Source organism: Atta colombica, unplaced genomic scaffold (assembly GCF_001594045.1).
Source record: "Atta colombica isolate Treedump-2 unplaced genomic scaffold, Acol1.0 scaffold133, whole genome shotgun sequence".
NCBI classification, from domain to species: Eukaryota; Metazoa; Arthropoda; class Insecta; order Hymenoptera; family Formicidae; genus Atta; species Atta colombica.
Genome location: NW_017259221.1, coordinates 59331 through 70880, shown reverse-complemented (window position 1 = coordinate 70880; position 11550 = coordinate 59331). Strand labels below are relative to the sequence as shown.

The window sequence follows — 11550 nt, the reverse complement described above, 5'->3', positions numbered from 1 at the left end:
TATATATATATATATTAAAATATATATATTAAAATGTTAAATCAATGATTAAAAACATTATAACTTGTTAAGATTAGACCTACTTTAAAGTTCAGGATAATTTGTTTAGAAATTCTCAGCCAAATTCCGCGATCGGAATGGAAGGTGAAATTCTAGGTAATGTCAGTACTAATTCATAGGCATCTTCGGCACGTGTGTTACACTATTATTAGGTCATTAACTAGCATTCAGTGGACGATAGAATGCTCTCAGATCATTAACTAATTGACGTAACTAACTCAATCTTCGAATAGTAACGATTCAACGACGGCGCCAGCGAAAAGATAAGCTATACACATTAAATAAAAGAATCAAATTAAACCCGTCGTATATCGTCGCTTTATCATTGATTAACACTAAGTTTTGTGAAGAGCAAAAGCACTTTTTAAAATGATTATGATATTATGATCAAATTAAACAAAAAATGTGTTAAATCACTTATGTATACAATATTTATTTTTAACAAATCAAGTACAGCATTATGCTATTAAGCTTATTATTTCATATTTAGTTAATTTAATTTAATTTTATTTTATTAAATTTGAATTTTAAAATTTAATTTTATGAAATTTTTATTTTATTTTATTAAATTCGAATTTTAATAAAATAATGAATATATTTCAGAAGTCATTATACTTTCTTGCGTAATGTTATGTTTTTGCAATTTATGTTTCGCAATTGTGTATAAATATCTTTCTATCGGGATACGCAAGTATCCGCAGAAAATCATCTTTTTTTCAAGAAATGCATTTATTATTCGCAAACAAATCAACCTAATACTGTACGATCGTACCTTACACACTTTCACCAGCAGTGTTTCCAGTGCGAGCCGGTATTCAACTTGTCATTATCGTCGCGATGACTGCGACTGCGAAAGTTTACAAGCAGAGAGGAGTGACCATCGCGCGACAGTCGTGGCGCGGTATAAACGTCAAAGATAGCGATTTCAGCTCTTCGGCGCCGGTTACGCAGATAAAGGCTGAAGCCAAGCGCCAGCTTTAGCCGTGGCGACAGCCTTCGGGTGTAATTGCTTCTAATTTTACACACTTTTATCATTTATCGTCGCCGCCGATTCTTTTTCTGTCCTCCGCTGGCGCTACGCATCCGCCATCGGTCGCCCCCGGAACGCCAAGTGTTCGATTCGTATTTGCGATAAATAGCACGTGGTACCCATTGTATGTCGTTCTAATTACATATCGGCGAGACGATAAAATCGGGGACTCTCGCTGGGCCATGTAAAAATCATCCGACAAACGCGACATTTTTGCCAAGATAACAACCGCCAATTGCGAAAGCTTGGCTCTGTAAACTGGAACGTGTGCGCAAACGCCCTTTTATCCTTATTTATACAAAGCACGCACGCTTTGAAAAATCTCGATAGAGATATTAGAACAAATATTGTTTACATTTGAAATTAAAGAATTGCTAATTTAGAAGCTATTTCACTATTATAAATAATAGCTACAATTTGATTAGGCGCACTTTGATGTACGTTAAGGATGTATCAAGTATATATAGAGTGTAAAAAAAATTATATATAAAATTATAACAATTATATTAGTGGGTAATTTTGAGATCCGCTATTAAATATGTACAATTATATATTTTTTTTATAGTGAATGATCTCTGCAAGTAACCGGAATTGAAAATTTATACTTTCCACATAAAAATGAATGAAATATGAATTATAAACAATTCAATATTTATTAAGATCAATATTTATATTTAACAAGACAATTGTATAGGTTAATTAAAAATTTTTTTCATTCTATCTTAATTATTTTTTAAAAGAGCATATCTACTTCTAATTAAAGTATTAATCAATTTTTAATTCAGATTCTAAATCGATTTTTTGTGTGTTACAAATATAATATAATATAGAAAAATTTGGAATTTTTAATTAATTTTTTCATTTTGTTAAAAAATACGTATAATACATCCTTAAAGTCGTTGTATACGAACAAGTGATGTAAAGATGTGTTTAACTTAAATTTAGAAACGAGTTAAACCATAAAACCCTTAATAAACTTTATTATGTTATTAATATGTATTTTATAATTTGAAATATTTACGTTTTACTTTTACACTTAGATTAGAAATCAGTGAACAATGGTTTTAATGTGCACTAATGCGCACTACTGCGTCCAATCGAATTCGCTATAAGAGAGTTTGCAGAATATTGCACAAAAATATGAATGAAATTCCCTTGAAATTCAAAGCGAACGCTTTGTAATAAAGATTACTCGTATGCAATGCAGTGTGCGCTTTGTTTTTTTAATTAAAAAAAATTATTCTGTTCAACTAATAATATCGGTTATTTCGCTTTTTTTATTACTGTGTACGTAAACACAAAACACGTGTAATGAAACCATATAACAGTGAATGTACCATATAACAGTGATATATTTTCCAAGAAAAAAATCCGGTAATAGGATTTTTTTATATATAAAGAATTATAATTCCGAAATTTCACGCATTTTCGAAACACATCGTCGCTTTGTCTTAAAAAAAAATTAGTTTTGCTAAGTTTTTTCTAAGTTCATGATGATAACGCAGAACTGAAACTCTGCGAATCCGCAGTTTTGTTTATGGAAGATTAGACTTGTAGATTCATTGACGAAATTTAGATCAACGCTTTTAGATATTTGTAAATACGCGCAATTAAGCCAAATATACATACTCTCTAAATTTTTTAAGTGGAATCTTACTCTAAAATAGGGATATGTGATCTCTATTAATAAATTGATTTTTTAATCGATTTTTAATAAATCAAGTTGACTGAATTCAAATCATTAAGCGAGACTTAATCGATTTATTGAAAGTCAATCAATTCGATCAAAGAATATTTTTTTTTAGTAATATAATAGTATAAATTCATTTTAATTTAAAAGTCTAGATTTAATAATATTAGGTGTAGTAAAAAGAAATCTATTATTTTTCCATTCAATTTCATGCAAAAATAATGGATTTTTTTTACTACACCTAATATTTATAGTTATTAACTATTGACTTAAAATATTGTATATAAACGTGAATTGAATTCAATTTAGAAACTGTCGAAGTGTCAAATGGCGTTATAAAATCGGATTTAACAAGTATTTATACATTTTGTTTGTCTAGAAAACGAGACACAAATAATACAACATCATAAAAATTTACAGTATGCATTAACGTGAACTATTTATTTTTAATTATTAATTACTATACGTTTCGAAACGCAGTGAGAATGTATCTAAATCGTTTTGTCTTCTGATGAAAATGAATGAAACTCTAATTGAAGAAATCAAAGATCAATTTCTTATCAAATAAATTGATTTACTTTAAAACCAGACATCGACGAAAAATCAATTTGGGGGAAGGGGAGAACAAAAAATCACTCTTTTAGTAAATCAAATCGAGATCGCACATTTCTTTTTTAAAGAGTAAAAATTGAGCCATGATTTTTGAAAAAGAACAAATTTCAAGTACTTAAAGTGAGATTTTATTCTTTAGAAAGTGAGGTTTATTTTAAAAGTTTTAAAGAGTAAAGAAGTAAATGAATATTCTATATATTACGCTTTTCATATCTTGTGAAAAATTTTATTATCTCATCGGAAAATGTAATCTATGCATTTACATTACGTTACCATTGATTCCGATTACATTCATTCCTTACACGCAAATTACGAACCATGTTTTCTGCGGGCTCATCATAATGTATCTAGAAAATCAGTTTAGTCGATTGTATTGTGGATATGCGGTTATTAGCCATAATAATAATCGTGGTTATGTTCCCCTTTAAGCTCACGCGCGCGTTTGGTGAATTCATATTATTGTATAAAGCGGTTAATTATTTCATATTAAATTCTATATTAAATTAAACTCTCTTTCTCTTTCTCTTTCTCTCTCTCTCTCTCTCTCTCTCTCTCTCTCTCTCTCTCTCTATTTTCCATCTTGTGTTTTTATCTAATAGAAAACGAATTTTTAATTTGTATTAATTAAAAAGAATATTAAATAATTAATCTCTCTAATTACCGCGATTGACTCTCATTCGTCCTATACATTTCCCTTTATTTTTTAATTTAGAAAAGTTATTGTGTATATTATTTGAAATCTTAGATGTTTTCTTCACAATTTTTTTATCTTTCGACTGACGCTATAATATGATTTCTAATAAGAAAAAGTATGAAGAAATGCTTCTTTTATTTTTAATTTTGAATAAGCTTTGGATATATTGTAATACAACACAAAATATTTCCTTACAAAATTATTCATTTTTGAAATTTTAATTATTTCATTTCATTAATTATTTAATTTGATTCAATTTATATTTATAATGAAAATATCTAATATATCTAAAATAAATTTATTTAATAAAATAAATAAATAAAATATATTTAAATACGTATAGATGTATTATTCCAATATCTAACTTTGACCAATGATGCTATCTTATTTACAATTAACAATTACAATTAACAATAGTTTTGTTTCTAACTTATTACTGTTTATAATAAGAATTTAAATTTGAATCTATAAGAAGAATTTAAATTTTTGTTAAAAATCAGTCATTTTACAACGATTTATAATAAACGATTCATATTTAATTAACTGAAGTAATATGCTTTTAAATTTTTTCATGTAAAATAACTGTCCTTTATCGAGAGAAAAGTACATATGGTATTTTTAATATAATAGAACATTTAATTTTACCTTTATCAATCGCGGATATATTGCAAATTGCAGTAATTTTTCTTGCAATTATATTTAATATAACGTCCTATGGAAGATGAACAGAAATGCGCGGGCGAATAGTGAGAGAAAAGATTACATGAAAGAAATCATTGAAATTACAACTAGAATCGATGTATACACGTATACGATAGAGGATAGCAAACTAATCTTCGCATTCATGAGATGATTCTCGCGGATGTAGGACAACGAGAGCGTCATACCTCGAGCAAAAGCACTGTAGAGTTTGTTTTGAGTTGCGTTATGCGATCAATTCGATGCAATATCATCTGCGAGAATGGGGGACTTTAGATTTATAGCTTTATTTCCTAATCGGAATATATTAGATTGTCTGAGTATTTCAAATCTCTTTACAACAAATGCTGCATTTATAATAAGCAAAAATTAATCTTAACTCTACGACATATGAGCCAGACTGACACATGCAAAAGATTTACATGCGTGCATTTTTTATCGTTTAAAAATCTATTTTACAAATAATGATTAAAGCAAATGTACACTTCGATTATTTTTTATATATTCAAAATAATATTTATGTATTGAATAAGCTTATTTATTAATATTTAAAATTTAAAATATTTTATAAGTTTAAAATATTTTTCTAACTTTACACTCTATAAATTTAGATATACTTTATTAATATAACTTTTTTAATAAACAACTTTTTAAATATAAAATTGTTATATATACATAACTTATATTATTTTCTTCCACGAAAAATTTTACTAAAAAAAAATTATGATATAATTTATAAAACTTTTAGAAAACAATAAAATTATTTCAATACAATACATAATAAACGATTATCGTAAAACGTTTATTTTATGATGGCGTTCTATATAAAAAATTAAAATTTTCACATTTTATGCACGACTTAAAATAGTCTCGTTAGAAATAAAAAATTCCAATAATAGTTGATTCCAATAGAGCACGTTACAGAAAATTCGGTGAAAAACATCTGAACTATAGAAATCGCAAGACGGGGGATGAGAACGATATACCGAGACCTGTCAAAGCCGGGCACGTTGTTGACACGGAACAATCGCGGTATTCCGCGTATGATTATTCGAGAGGTTTGTGCGTTATACCTATATTGTTCATACATGATAGAAGATCGATTGTTTAACGCTTGAAAGTTTCAATGAGAGCATTCCGCCAGATTATCCTTTACCTATTTAATGTCGCCGATCAAGATGCGAAAAAAATTCGATTAATATGATAGAGAGGATTGTTTAGAAATAACAGTTATTCGGCAATATTCACTGCAAGCTACATAGCCAAGTAAATTCAAAAAATACTAAACAACTTGTAGTTAATTATATCATTTAGATCAAATGTTTAATCAGTCTTGATAATTAAAAAAAAAATTTGTATCTAGAATAATTTTAAAAGTGCAGTGTAAATTACATCATAATAATTACATATTTAATGTAACAAAAGACACAGATTAATATATAATAAGTAAAATCATAATTCTGTCTTTTTTATAATTTATGGAGAGAAATCTTTTTTGTGTTATACTGAAATATATAACTAAAAATATAACTAAAAAAAATGTTACATTTAGATAGTGAAATAATAAATGTAGAATTAGGACATAAATAATTGTAAATAAATATTAGTTTTAAGAAATAATAAAGTAATAATGTGTAGAGATAAATTAAATATGTATTAAAATCTATTTGCAATTTTATTATATTAAATCAATTGTCATTAATTATAAGTATAAAATTTCACATGGAAATTTTTCAATAATGAGAGTTTGTTCATTTATTACAAATTAAATATCATTTCCTAATTCGCTATAATAATTTTGTCATATTAAAAAAGGTTATGTAAAATCTGCATTAAAAAATCCACAATCGTAAATTTTACTGGGAGTAAACTTTCTCAACTTACTGATATCGTTAAACTGTCAATAAATTCGAACAATAAAGAAAGAAAGTGCAATTCTTATAAATCTCAAAATTTTCTTTCGTGATTATTATCTAGTAAAAAAAAATTTTATATATCTGTAGCGAGCACCGTTGCTTCTGCAAATAATTTTTATTTTGTGTGTAAAAATCAATTATTACCATTCACAAATAATTTTACTTATTCAAGTACTTATGATAGTATCAAGTATCAAGCTCGTAGTGTCAACACTAATAAATAACACGACCAATTTAAACGAGCAAAATTTTGATCTTAGGATATAATTATAATGTTTATTTACTATAAAAATTCGCCATATATAAACCAAACGTTTCAGGTTTTATTGACTCTTTCTCAGTAATATCCTATTTCTATCTTCAGTGATATCCTATTCAGTAAAAACGTATTTAATAGATTGAATAATTTAAATACTGTTCTCCTTATTTTAAAAGGGATTACCGAATCAAAATAACAATTAAGAGTTTGACAAGTCTCTTTTCTTATTATCCCTTTTATATTATCCTTTTTTAATTATCCTTTTATCTTTTATACCATTTATATAAAAAAAAGACATATCTGATTCTTTTGCTACATTAATTTGATAATTCTTTTCAAAATAAGGAAAAAAAGAATTTTTAAAATCATTCAAACTATATAATTCAAGTATCACTGAAAGTACAATGGACTTTGATATCATTGAAGCAGGATCAATGAAATCTCTTTATATATGTTAAATTTTCATATTAAGTAAAAATTAGAGTTACATTGTAAGACCAAAATTCTGCTCGTAATTTAATTTATCTTTATTATATTTATTAATAATTTTATTTATATTTCTCCCTTCGATTTGTAACGCGTAATAACTTGAATCTGATTGTTGTGAAATGCGACTTGTTACTGACAGATTGATATTGTATGCCATTCAGTGTTGGCATTTAAAATATCAGTCAAGTTTCAAAAGATTGCTCAACTCTGTGTAATAAGTGGAATCGCTTGTATTGAAAAACAAATAAAGATAAATCTCTATTTGTACATTCAGTGCACGATTTATGGCGCAGCATTCGCATATTGAATGAACGCATTTAAATGCCTTAGAAAGAAGCTTTTTAAGCACATGAAACTTTTATGAAACTTTTATAAGCCGAATTCTAGAGGCCGGATTGAAGTATAAGTATAAAAAATATTAGTGAAATAATAAGTGTAGAATTAAAACATAAATTGTACATAAATATTTATTTTAAGAAATAATAAATAATTTATGTTATGAGGAGAAATTAAATATATTAAAAAGGTCTATTTGCAATTTTATTTTAAATCAATTGTCATTAATCATAAGCACAAAACTGAACGAAGCAAGACATATAAAATCTCAAAATCCGAGATAAATCATAAAACAATATTGAATAATCCAATGCATATACGATACATCTTATTCTACCCGTTTGGTAATTAACTTTGATTTCCTTTTAAATCCGTGCAATCAAAGAAAAGAACGAACTTTAGTGGTAAACACCTTTCATCATCTAATCTAACTTACAAAACTGTAGAGACCTAATCTCGCTTATCAAACTGCAATTGCGGTACAACCCGTGGTAGCGTGATAATGATTCATCGGCAAGTTGTTGAATTTAGCCTCAGAATAGAATCTCTTACATTTATTAAATTTATAATGTCAAGTTATATCCAATTTGAGTTCACGGAGAGAATTTTTTCTTAAAGTTTATCCTGAAAATATGGTAATTCTGGGACAACATTGTATTTTGACGAATTTTATGTAAATCATTCATTAATAAAACTACAATAAAATATAAAATAAGTTTGATTAATTTTATTGAAATGCATGGTAAAAATCTTTAAAATTTTATATCATATCACAACTATCATATTTTCAGGTTAAATTTTAAGAGACAATTCTGTCCGTGTTTCTATTGTTACCCAAATATGTTGTTAATTTGATTAAAATAATAAAGTTGAATGGTTTACCTCAAGAAAATATATAAATTTGACTCAAATTAAATTTATTATTTGATTTATAGATACGACATAGATAGCATTGCTTTTTTAATATTTAAAGGTATAACTATAATTTATTGCATTTTATAACATCTAGTCAAATAAATTATTATTATTTGTTATTATTGTTAATAATTATTTTTAATAATTGAATTGTTTATATATAATTACAATAATACGAGAATAATATATTATTTTATTATTTATTAATCATTATCTGTGATTACATTATACATACATTTATCTATATGTGCAATATTTTTCTATAACATAATCAAATAAAAAATAAGATTTAATAATGTCACTAAATATCAAAATTTTACAAGCTCTCATCACCTTTAATTGATTATAATTTGTAAATGTATCAACTTGTTATTGACGCGGAAAAATATTGAAGAAATACTTCTCTTATTTGGATATGCAAAAAACACAAGAGGAAACATGTTTTTTAAAAGAGAAAACATATTTTTAAATATATTTGCAAAATACTAGCTATTTTCTTGTTATATTAATCTATTTTGGCAAGTTTAGATCGGGAAACTTTAAGAGAATTAAATCGATTAATCCAGTCAAATAAATAACGCTATTAGTTCTGCAACTGAACAAGAAAAAGTGAATAAAAAGAAAAATAGAATTAGAAATAAAGAAATTATATGTCGAAATAGATAAAATAAAATAAATCGTTTCAAATAGGTGAGGCAGGGAAAATTAGTAGATATTAATTTATTTGCTCCATTTCTCACAGAGTCGTTTGTCACGGATATTTAATCCGATAGACATAGAATTGTAAATCGGTTTATCGCGTGTAAAAGCGCTCTTATATAGCGCAATTATTATAAATATCGTATTAACTAGTAATATCATTCACTGATATCGATATTAAGTTATAAGCATACAATCGTTGCCTTCGGAATAAAATCATGTACTTTTAGTATTAATGATGTTTGCATTAAAAATGATAGTTGTGTTTATACAATTCTCGCACACGCGTATGCGCTCGCGCGCTTTCCGTAAAACTATGTAGAAAGTGTAATTGAAGTGAATCAGCCTGACAGCGCGATGACGAGCGGGACATTTGCGACGGTGAATATAACAGCGCAGGGACTATTCTGTATTCGTTTCCGGATTACGTTCTCGATTTTCACCGAAATCAAGATTAAAACGTTCGACGTGTGAATTGTCGTCTAAATATTTCTGACTGCTGTTAACATATCGGTAAAGTGTAAAGGTTAAATTTGCACAATAAATGGTGACAGGATTTATCGGATTATCCATTATCGATCGGTCCAAACAAATTTTATTATTTATACCGCTCAGTAACATTGGTCCATCGATCATGACGTAAAAAGATACAATGTAAATACACATCGTTTTATTAAACGGTTAAAGATCGATCACTTCCGTCAAATAAAATATAAAATAAAGATATAATTAAAGGGATTATTGATGTTTTTTAATTAGAAAGATATTTTCCAATCACTCAGGATGTTTTGTTTAAAATTTAATGAAAAGAAAATAATGAACTAATGCACCAATTTAATAGTACTTCTTCGCAGACTTCACTATTACAACAGACTTATCTTTGGATAGCGGAACAATCGACTATTAAATTGTTCCCAGAGCGTCAATTTGCAATTTCTTTAATGTCATTAAATGCAATGAGTTTGCTTATCTGCAAAGATAAGAAATAACATGTTGCATATCCCAAGTAATTTCCGCTATCGCTCGTCAAGCGAGATCGCTTCATTCGACCATGAATCGGCAGAATGCTGATTGTCGTAATACTGAAGTCGGATGTCATAATACTCAAGGAAAATTTAAAAATCATCAACATGAGAATAGGCAAACGAGGAAAATAATTCGGCTAGTTCTAAATTTCTCCGGAAGCGCGCAATCCTCAATATTTTCGAAGAGGGAAATTAAGAAAGCATTTTAAGTACACTTACTTGTTGAATTCGCAGAGCTTCCGTAAGAGATCGGTAAAATCCCTCGAATGAAGGTCTCTTTCCCGCGACTATCCTCCGAGAGGACGAAAGACGCACGAAAAGCGAAGTTTTAAGTTCCTCTTCTTGCGAGAGAAACGTGGAGACGCGAAAGGTAATCTCGCCGACGACTTCCGGAAAAAGTCGTCGACGATTACGTCGACGTGGGGACCGTTTGAACCGAACTAACTGGGAAGAATTAAAAGTCCAAGGTAGTGATCGGCGATAATGCCGTGGATGATGATACCTGGACGGGCGCTTTAACAGGTGGCACGCACGACAGAGTTCCTCACGGTCCAGAGTGCTAACGACGTGTGACGTCGACGCTACAGTGCGAGAGGGCTTTTATAGCCGGTCGGTGCCGCGGCCGACCCGACTCGATCCGTCTCCACTCGACTCGGCGCGACCTTCCTACCTCCTGCCTGCCCAGAGATATAGCTCTTGGCCCTATCAACTGATTTGTCATTACGTCTTCCATTCCCAGGTCCACCACCGCAGTCTCCCTTCGCGCCTCTAATTCACCTCTCATTGGAACAGGATTCGTAAAGTACATTTATCGATGCACACTCATTTCTAGACGTCGCGCCTGTCACTTGATTCTTTTGTAAAATTATAAAGGAATGAATGAAACGTCCTTTAAATAGAATATAGAACCTTTTAACCTTGTCCCATATTACTTTAATCTAAGAGAGATCTTTTTTAATTCTATATTTATACAATTTTCGGAAATATTTTATTAGAAAAATTTTTATTGGAAGAAAAATTTTAATTATTGTATATAAAATATTTACATGTTTACATATTATTAATATGTAAATAATTATGTTTTAATAACAATAATAATTAAATACATGTACATATTTTAACATAC

At 28.3% G+C, this 11550-nt stretch overlaps 1 protein-coding gene across 1 annotated transcript in view; it reads right to left on the bottom strand.

The window, feature by feature from the left end:
• The window catches only part of LOC108684322 (diuretic hormone 44), a 30549-nt gene extending 19852 nt beyond the window's left edge, over nucleotides 1-10697 (bottom strand). Inside the window, exon 1 of the mRNA XM_018188585.1 lies at nucleotides 10644-10697. The gene's annotated coding sequence lies outside the window, so the exon portion shown is untranslated. The remainder of the gene's footprint in view (nucleotides 1-10643) is intronic.
• Nucleotides 10698-11550: the final 853 nt, after the last annotated feature.